General features: G+C 47.5%; 1 long non-coding RNA gene across 1 annotated transcript in view; it reads right to left on the reverse strand.

The window, feature by feature from the left end:
• LOC125612375 overlaps positions 1-8,758 on the reverse strand; it is a 20,389-nt gene extending 11,631 nt beyond the window's left edge. The window contains exon 1 of the long non-coding RNA XR_007342732.1: positions 8,639-8,758. This is a non-coding gene — a long non-coding RNA (uncharacterized LOC125612375). The remainder of the gene's footprint in view (positions 1-8,638) is intronic.
• Between the last annotated feature and the right edge of the window lie 226 nt (positions 8,759-8,984).

An 8,984-nucleotide genomic window follows, 5' to 3' on the forward strand; every position in this document is an offset into this window, starting at 1 on the left:
TTCAAATCTCTCTCTCTCTCTCATTACTCACTCTCTCTTGAAAAAAAAAAAAAAAAAAAAGGACCACGTTGGTCTGGCCTTCAGTCAGGCATCATGGTCAACTCTGGCTGACTTAGCAAGGAAAGGGGTCCATTAAAAGGGAAAGTGAGGTTGGCACCCAGGTGGCGGGGAACCACAATGGAGGCACTGGAGCCGACAACTAAGGCCCCCATCCCAGTAAGGCCCAGTAAGTCCCCTGCCCCTGGTGTACACCTGTCCTGCTCCCACTGACATGGGCAGGCAGGCATTGTCCCTGATGGTGCAGCCCTGCCATGTTACCTCCAGGAGCTGGAGGTAGCTCTACCATCACACCTACTCTTTCTGACACAGGGCCCACGGGGAAGCCCACGTCCTCCCTTCAGAAGAGCCGGGAAGTGACCACCTGGTGTTTCTATCTCTTCAAGGTTGCTCCCTAAGTCTCAGAAGGGTGTAGATTCTGGTAACCAGGAGAGACAGATGCCCACTGCAGTGGGCTGGATTCCCAAATGCCCTTGACAGCTGAGGGCCCACCCCTGAGCCACCAGGCATGTGTGCACCAGGGCACATGGCACAGGCCCCGCTGCCCATGAGATACCCTGAGGACTGCTCCTCTAGCTCTACTCTGGCCTCACAGAGGGAAGTCTGGCTCTGGGGCTCTGTCCAGGCCCTCCTTACCAGGGACCAGCCTCGATGCCTGGAGAACACGGGCACCTCCTCAACAGGCAAGTGGCTGAGCAGGTCCTAGTAGATGTGACAGTATGTCCTGGTGGGGCAGGAGCTGAGATTTAAATGTATCCTACACAGCTTTCTCTCTCAAGATCCCACCTCCGTCCACTGACTCATATGGGGGCCCCTGGGGAAGAACCAGCTCAACTCTGTCCACAATTTAGAAATACACAGATTTGTAGGAGAGACTCTGTGGAACCCAGTGGAAGCAGATGATAGGATTTGCCCTATTTCTAAAGGTGTCAGGCAGGACAGCCAGATGTTGAAATAGGACGAGGTTGCAGAGGGAGGAGTGGCATACGGAGGCAGTGCCAGGCCTGATATCAGAACCTGCCCTGTCAGGGTCTTTGCTCCAGGGGCATAGCAGCCATGGATACCAGTTTGGAAGACAGTTTTATTGCAACCCATGAGTTTGGGGCTCAGGTAACAGTCTTCTCATGTCCACAACTAAGCCTAGTAATGACAGAGAGAGTTGTTTGGTTATTCACTCCCCGCATCTTACTCACATTTTGCGAACACTGGTGTCTAAGGGAATCAGTGGGCGTTGACTCCTCGACATGGAGCCTCTGCAGGACCCAGGGCAAGACCAGATCAGATCAGAAGAGGCTTCTCCAGGGCAATGTTGGGGGGAGGGCAGTAAGCAGGGTACTCTGAGGCAGCAGTGAGTGCAGCCAGCTGGCGTGGGAGGGGTCCTGGCTGGTCACTCTCCAGCTGCTTTCTGTGTCTTCACTCACTAGTCCTCGCTGCAGTCCTACTGGTGGACATTATTGTCATAATCCTCCTCCTCTTTTATGGATGAGAAACTACAGATTGGGTAGTTGTCATGTGTCAACTGCATCTTCCAAAGCCTTTGCCACCGTAGCTCCTGAGCCACCTTCATTCCACTCTGGGACCCTCACACTCCTACCACTGAGAGGTGGGACATGGGAGGGTTAGGCCCCACTGCCCTCCACTTAAACCTGAGCAGTGTTCTGCCTCTCTTGTCACCAGCAGAAAGTCACAGAAGTGAATGATGTTACTGCCACAGTCATGTCTTTGACCCTGGAACTCAGAATGGGCAAGAAGTAGTCCCACTGTCCTGACTTGCCACGCCCTGAGGAAACCCAAGCTAGCCCACAAGGCGACCCCCCAGGAGGTCCTGAGCCCACATGACAAGGAAGAGACACTTAGGCAGCCCCGCTGCTCCATCTCCCTGCTGTTTTCGTTTCAGCCGCTGTCTGATCTCGAATGCATGGGAGATACAGAGACGGCCGGCCAAGCTGTTCCGAGACTCCCAGCCACAGGAACCATGGGAGGTAATAAAAGGAGGGCCACTCATTTTAGGTTGCCAAGTTTTTGGATTCATAACAAAGCAACAAGAAACAAAAGACTTGTTCAAGCCTTCTCAGCTGAGATTCAAATCACCCATCTAGACACAGGACAATACCCATACACAAAAACATTTTTTTGAAATTTCCAATATGCTTGGAATTTTAGTCCATTTTGTGCTGCTATGACAAAATACTCGAGGCTGAGTAGTTTATAAAGCAGAAATTTATTTATAAATTTCTGGAGGCTGGGGAATTCCAAAATGTAGGCACTTCAGGTGTGGCTTCCTGGTGAAAGTTGATCTGTTTTTAAGATTGTTCCCTGACATGACATCCACCTGAGAAGAAAAGTGCTGTGTTCTCACATGGTAGAGGGACAGAAGGAGGGAAGGAGTCTTAAGGCCTCTGGCAAGCCCTTGTACAGTGGCACCAATCTAACATCCTTGCCAGCAAAGCCCTCATGATGTCCCCAGAGGCCCTCACTTTCCAACTATGGCACACTGGGGCTTAATTTTCAACACTTGATTATTGTGGGGACACATTGAGACCATGGCACCTTGAGAAGGGGACTGATTATTGTGGGGTTTGGAATTCCTAAGATTCAGGTGACAATTTTTAGTGTGGCCATGTTTGTGCCTATAATTTGATTAGCTCTGATATATTTAAGTAACAAAGCAAAGCCAGACTTTTCTTTCTAAAAATATGCCTATCTTCTTCTTAGCCCATGAATGACAATTAAGTCAAGTGCCTCTCAGGACTCACCCTGGAGGAAAGGACATCTGAAGCCAGTCCTGGTGGCATGGGCCTGTAGTCTCTGCTACCTGGGAGGCTGATGCAGGAGGTTCTCGAGTTGCAGGCCAGCCTGGGCAACATAGCGAGACCCCCATCTCAAAACACACATGCGCGCGCACACACACACACACACACACATATAAATGCAGATCTGATCATAACTGTGCAAAGAGTTCATATTCTTAGTCTTCTCTGGTTGGAATCAGGTATAAAGCCCATAAATCTGCTTTTTAAATTAGCTGTCAAATGTTCTAAGTAACTACACAAATTTATGCATCTCATGGAATTATCAGACTGTAGATCTGTGAAATTTTGGATAACGTTTACCCAATGTGATAATTTTACTTTTTGATGAGTAGTTTATTTTAAGCTGTAGCCTCTGGAAGAGTTTAATCTCACCCAGTGTAGTGTTTTTTTTTTTTTCACCATAGAGATAAAGACTGCAGTAACCATGGCTAGTGTCAGTGAGCACTCGGGTGCCAGGCACCATGTGCTCAAGTCTCCTCAAACCCTCTGCTGTCTCAGGTCAGGGAAGAGACACCTTGGCAGAGGGAGGTTAAGTGCCTTGCCAGACACACAGCTGGAGGGTGCAGAGCCCAGGTGTCAGCACACACTTCGGCGGGGCCTTGCTGCCCTGTGCCTGTTTCAGACCGGGTCCTCTGATGCACAAAATCTGCCTTCACTCAGTGTGTTTTTGGGAAATGTATTTCTTATGTGATGAGGCCTCCCTTGTACTTGTGTGACTCCTCAAAGAGGTTTCGTTCTTAACACAGATAGGCCTCTAAGATTTGCTTTACCAGTAAGACTAATGAAATCGGAAGAGATCACCAACTATGTTATAAAACTCAGAAAAAGCTATCATTGAAGAGTTTTAATTTTGTTTTTGGTACCATGGGTTGAACGCAGTGGTGTTTTACCACTGAGCCACATCCCCAGTCCTTTTTTTTTTTTTTTTTTGAGACAGGGTCTTGGCTAAGTTGCCTAGGGCCTTGCTAAGTTGCTGAGGCTGGCCTCAAACTTGCAATCCTTCTGCCTCAGCCTCCTCGGTGGCTGGGACTATAGGTGTGGCCACTGAACCTGGCAATTGTTGATTTCAAAGAATTTATTCTTGGGCTTCCTGTGCCTTGTTGAGGAGTTGCCTAGCATATTTTGGAAAGTCTCTGGGAAGTTTTAAAATAAACAAAATGATAAATATGGATAGGAATTACAGTTGAGGAAACTGCTTTTAGCCCATGATTTCATCAGGAACTCAGCATCACAGCAGGGTTTTCTTTATTATACATTTTACTATAAACAGAAGTCATGCACATTAATTAGTTCAAAAGTGATTGTGTTTTATATAGTAAAGAAGGAAGGGCATGATGTACAGGTAAAGTCAGGCATGACTGGTTTTCAGCTTCACTGCTGGTTTGAGTGAACCACGGGAAGACTAACTCATGTTGTTAGTGGTGGTGCATGAGCATCCTTGGAGAATATCAGAAATCCTCAGGCAGGAGCCCCAGAAGCCAGGACTTGCTGCAGCCACACAGGAGATTGAGTATCCAAGGGAGTTGAATGCAGAGATATCTAGGTTAGCAAAAGAAGATGGTTTCTATAAGTTGTCAAGGTGAGCCTCAAACTTGCAATCCTCCTGCCTCAGCCTCCTGAGTAACTGAGATTATAGGCATGTGCTACCATGCCCAGCCTAGATTGATGTTTTTTTTGTCAATAGCTGAAGTTACCTGGGACTGGTGGGAGTAAATGTCAATGTGCTAGCTATTCTGCTGACAGCTGAGTATCACTGTGCCCCTTTCCCATACCCAGCTACAGCTACAGGGTCTATGGGTGCACAGAGATCAAGGTTGAGGCCAAGAGATCTAGGATGCAGGCATCAGGTGCAGACACCCCGGGATGATCAGGGAAGGTGGCCCGGGATGCCTCTCCCTGCTGCTTCTGTGGCTTCCCTGGCAATTACTCAGTTATCACTCCTGTGGCTGCTGTTTGGATAGCTGCTGATCGGTTGGCCTGGCCCAAGTTGTGCCTTCAACCTGCAGCTCCTCAGTGAGCACATTCTACAACCTCTGGATGTTGGCATTTGTTGTGGCAACTGTTGTCCCTAGTGCTCCTTTTCAGCTGTGATGAGGTACTGAGTCTGCCATCACTGCCTTGCTACCTGGTTGGGCTCTTATCTTAACAATGACTGCTGCTCTGGAGGTCCCGATCAAGTGAGGGCTGCTTCTGCAGCTGCCTCTGCAACCATAATGGTTACCTTAGAGATTACCACTTCAGGTGCAGGGGAAACTGACTACCTGAAAGTGGTCCAGGAGGCTTTGCCTGGGCCACAGCTGTTCCTGAGGCTCTGCCCACCCTGTTGCTCATACAGGTTGAAGTACCTCCCTGATCTTTATAGCTATGTTACCAATTGGCTGAGGGCTCTTGGTCAATTTGGACAGAAATAGCAAAAAGCCAAAGTACAGATCCCTTAGTGTTAACAGCTCTGAGCTTTGAATGCCTGCTGCTCTCAGTTCTTGGTGTTAGCAGCTCTGAGCTCTGAATGCCAGCAGACTGATCTGTGAGGAGCACCTCCCTCGCTCATGACAGTAAGGATAGGCGGGCCGAGCACATCTGTGCAGACTGGCCTGGCAATGCAGAATGTCTAGGGGTCAACAGACAGGAGACTGTGTCATGCATGAGCCCACCCCTTTTGTCCATGTAAGTGGCACTCCTTTAACCCTCATCAGGCCAGTCAGGGAAACTCTGGTTGTATATTACTTCCCTTTGTGCTCAGCAGAAGCCCCATTGAAGCCTCTTTCTGATGGTTTTCTTTGGCATATTAGTGATTTCTAACTGGAGTGGAGCAAGCTGATCTAGTTGTGCTACGAGCTGGTAACACCAAGGACTGCTAGGCCTAAGAATATCTGGCAACTAGAGAGCTACTGAAGCACTCCAGAGAATGGCCAAGAACTGCAGGAAAGCTGTGTGAAGTTATTAGAACTGGCCGTGGAAAGCTGCTGGGAGAGCTGCAGAAGGGCTGCTGGGAGCCTCTAGCTGCAGCTGTTAAGAGTTGCAAGCTTGTGCTGCTGAGAGTGGCAGGAGGGTTGCTAACACCAAGAAATAAGAGCCGCTGGCATTCTAAGTTCAGAGCTCTAACACACTGAGAGCTGAGAGCGGCTGGCATTCTAAGTTCAGAGCTGTTAACACTAAGGGAGCTGCACTTTTCCTTTTTGTTATCTGTATTCACATTGAGCAAAAAACTCTCAGCCAATTAGTAACATGGTTCTAAAGACCAGGGAGACAACACAGACTGTTTCTAATTGTGTCTATGGGGGAAACTTTGGTTAAGACAGAGCAGGTGTCCAGGGAGATCAGAGGTTTGATGGGCCAGAGAACCAGGGAGTTAGAAGGAAATGATAATATTTCAACTCTTGTCCCATAAGGTATAACTGTATGACTTTGGAGGTTTAAAACAACAATATCTATCTATCTATCTATCTATCTATCTATCTATCTATCTATCTATCTATCTATCTCCCTGCCTCTCTCTCTCTCTCCATGATTGTGGGAGTTGACTGGGTTTGGCTAGGTGGCTTTCACTAGAGGCATGGTCTCTCATGCTGTTGCAGTGGCTGGGGCTGAAGTTATCTCAGTCTTCTTCAGTCCTGAGTCTGGTGACTACTGCAGGCTGTTGTCTGAGACCTGAGCTGGGGCGTTTGACTAGGATATCTAAATGTGGTCTCTTCATATATTCTGGGTTTCCTCACAGCATGGCAACTGTGTTCAGAGAGTTTCTAAAGAAGACCATGGAGAAATCACATTTTATGATCTAGCCTCTGAAGGTACAGAGCATTGCTTTTGCCAACCACAGACCATTTCATATTCAATGGAAACAACACAGATCCCTATCACATTGGACAAGAGCACATGGAATAGGAGATGTGGTTGTGGCCACCTTAGAAACTCTTCAACAGAGGATACAGAGCAGGATATTGGAGTTTAAGATTACAGAAATCTAGTCATTCAAAACGGGCAAGGACTGGGCTGGGATTGTAGCTCAGTGGTAGAGTGCTTGCCTTGCATGTGCGAGGCACTGGGTTTGATCCTCAGCACCACATAAAAATAAATAAATAAATAAAATAAAGATATTGTGTTCATCTACAACTAAAATATATATACATATTTTTTAAAAAGGGCAAGGACCATTCCTGTGGGTAGCTTTAGTGAAGTAGAAAGGTCATCAGGATTGAGGAAGACATGAAACAACGACTCAGGAATTTCATGGTCATCCTCATGGACTCTGACATCCTCAGAAAAGTGGAAGGACTCCAGAATGGTATGATGAGCCAGATATGACGGCGCAGGACTGTAATCCCAGTAACTTAGGAGGCTAAGGCAGGAGGATCACAATTCAAGATCAGCCTGGGCAACATAGCAATCCTTTGCTAAATCCCTCATTTAATCTTTTTTTTTTCCTGAGGAGGAGTGTACATTTTATTGGAAACCTTAAATACTCTTCAGACAGAACATAATGTCTTCAATCAAGACTCTTGTGTGGCCGACAGAAGAAAACTGTTTTATTAGAATTAGAGGCAAGGACAGGGACAATACACTGGATGAGTGCTTGGTTTGGCAAGAGGACCTCTCACAATGAATGCTCTTCAGTCAGTTTATCAGCTTTTGATACTGCTTCTTCAATGGGTCCCACCATATAAAAGGCTTATTCTGGGAGATGATCATATTCACCCGCCAAAATCTGCTGGAATTCTTTGATGGTCTCCTTCAGAGGTACCAACTTCCCCACATGACTTGTGAAGATCCCAGAAACCTGGAATGGCTGAGAAAAGAAATGCTGCATTTTCTATGCATGGGACACAGTCAACTTATCTTCCTTGGAAAGCTCATTAAGGCTGGCAATAATATCCTGGAGGGATTTCTAGTCCTGCAGGATCTTTTGCACTCCATAGGCAACATCACAATGATCATGCCAACAATGTTGGGATCCATGATGCGAAAGGAGAAGTCCAGAGGATCCACAGCTCAGCAATCTCACGGGACAGCACAGCAGTAGCGCCCTAATGGGCAAAGGCAGTGGCAGGGTCAGTCACGTCATCAGCAGGCACATAAGTAGCCTGTGCAGAGGTGACAGATCCCTTCTTGATAGCAGTGATTCTTTCCTGCATAGTACCCACATCAGTGGCCAGGGCAGGCTACAGCAGAAAGGGTTCTGCCCAACAAGGCAGATACCTCTGAGCCAGCGAAAGACACTATCAGTTAACAGCAGTACCTCTTGACCTTCTTGGTCTCTGAAGTATTCAGCCACAGTTAGTCCAGTCAGAACTACCAGGGCACAAGCACCAGGTGGTTTATTCATTTGACCATACCCAATACTACCTCGGAGGTGGCATATTTTAAGTTGATAACACCAGATTCAATCATTTCATGGTGTAAGTCATGGGTCTTCTCACCAACACCAGTAAATACAGAGTAACCACCATGGGCTTTGGCAACAGTGTTAACCAACTCCATGATCAGCGCTGTCTTGCCAACTCCATTCAGCACCATCAAAGAGCCCAATTTTGCTACCCTTGGCACAGGGAGTTAGCAGATCCACAACCTCGATACCAGTCACCAGAATTTCCTGCTCAACATTTATCTCAATGAACTCAGGAGCCTCAGCATGAATAGGAGCAAATTGTTTGGTTTTAATAGAAACTCTCATTAATAGGTTCTCCAATGACATTCATGGATCTGCCCAAGATCTCAGGACCAACAGGAATTTTGATTGGTGCACTAGAATCTAAGGCTTTCTGACCTCTAACCAAGCCTTCTGTCCCACCCATAGCAATGGTTCCTACTGTGCTCTCACCTAAATGCTGGGCCACTTCCAAAACCAGCTTGGTCTCCCTGCCTTGCACTTCCAGGGCATTTAGGATAGGTGGTGATGGCTCATCAAATGACATTCACTACTACATGGATGACTGCTACCATGTGCCTGGTGGCCGGCCTGCTTTGACCATGGAGATGTTTGGGCTGCTAGCTTCTGGCAGGCTAGATTGCTGCTGGGGCAACCTTAGTAACAGCTGGACTTGGGGTAGTGGTGCCGAAGGGCTGAGTCCCTGCAAGGCCTGGAGGCTGATGCAGCAGCCACATGGCCCACAAAACTCA

The sequence above is a fragment of the Marmota marmota genome, unplaced genomic scaffold (genome assembly GCF_001458135.2).
Source record: "Marmota marmota marmota unplaced genomic scaffold, marMar, whole genome shotgun sequence".
Taxonomy (NCBI): Eukaryota; Metazoa; Chordata; class Mammalia; order Rodentia; family Sciuridae; genus Marmota; species Marmota marmota.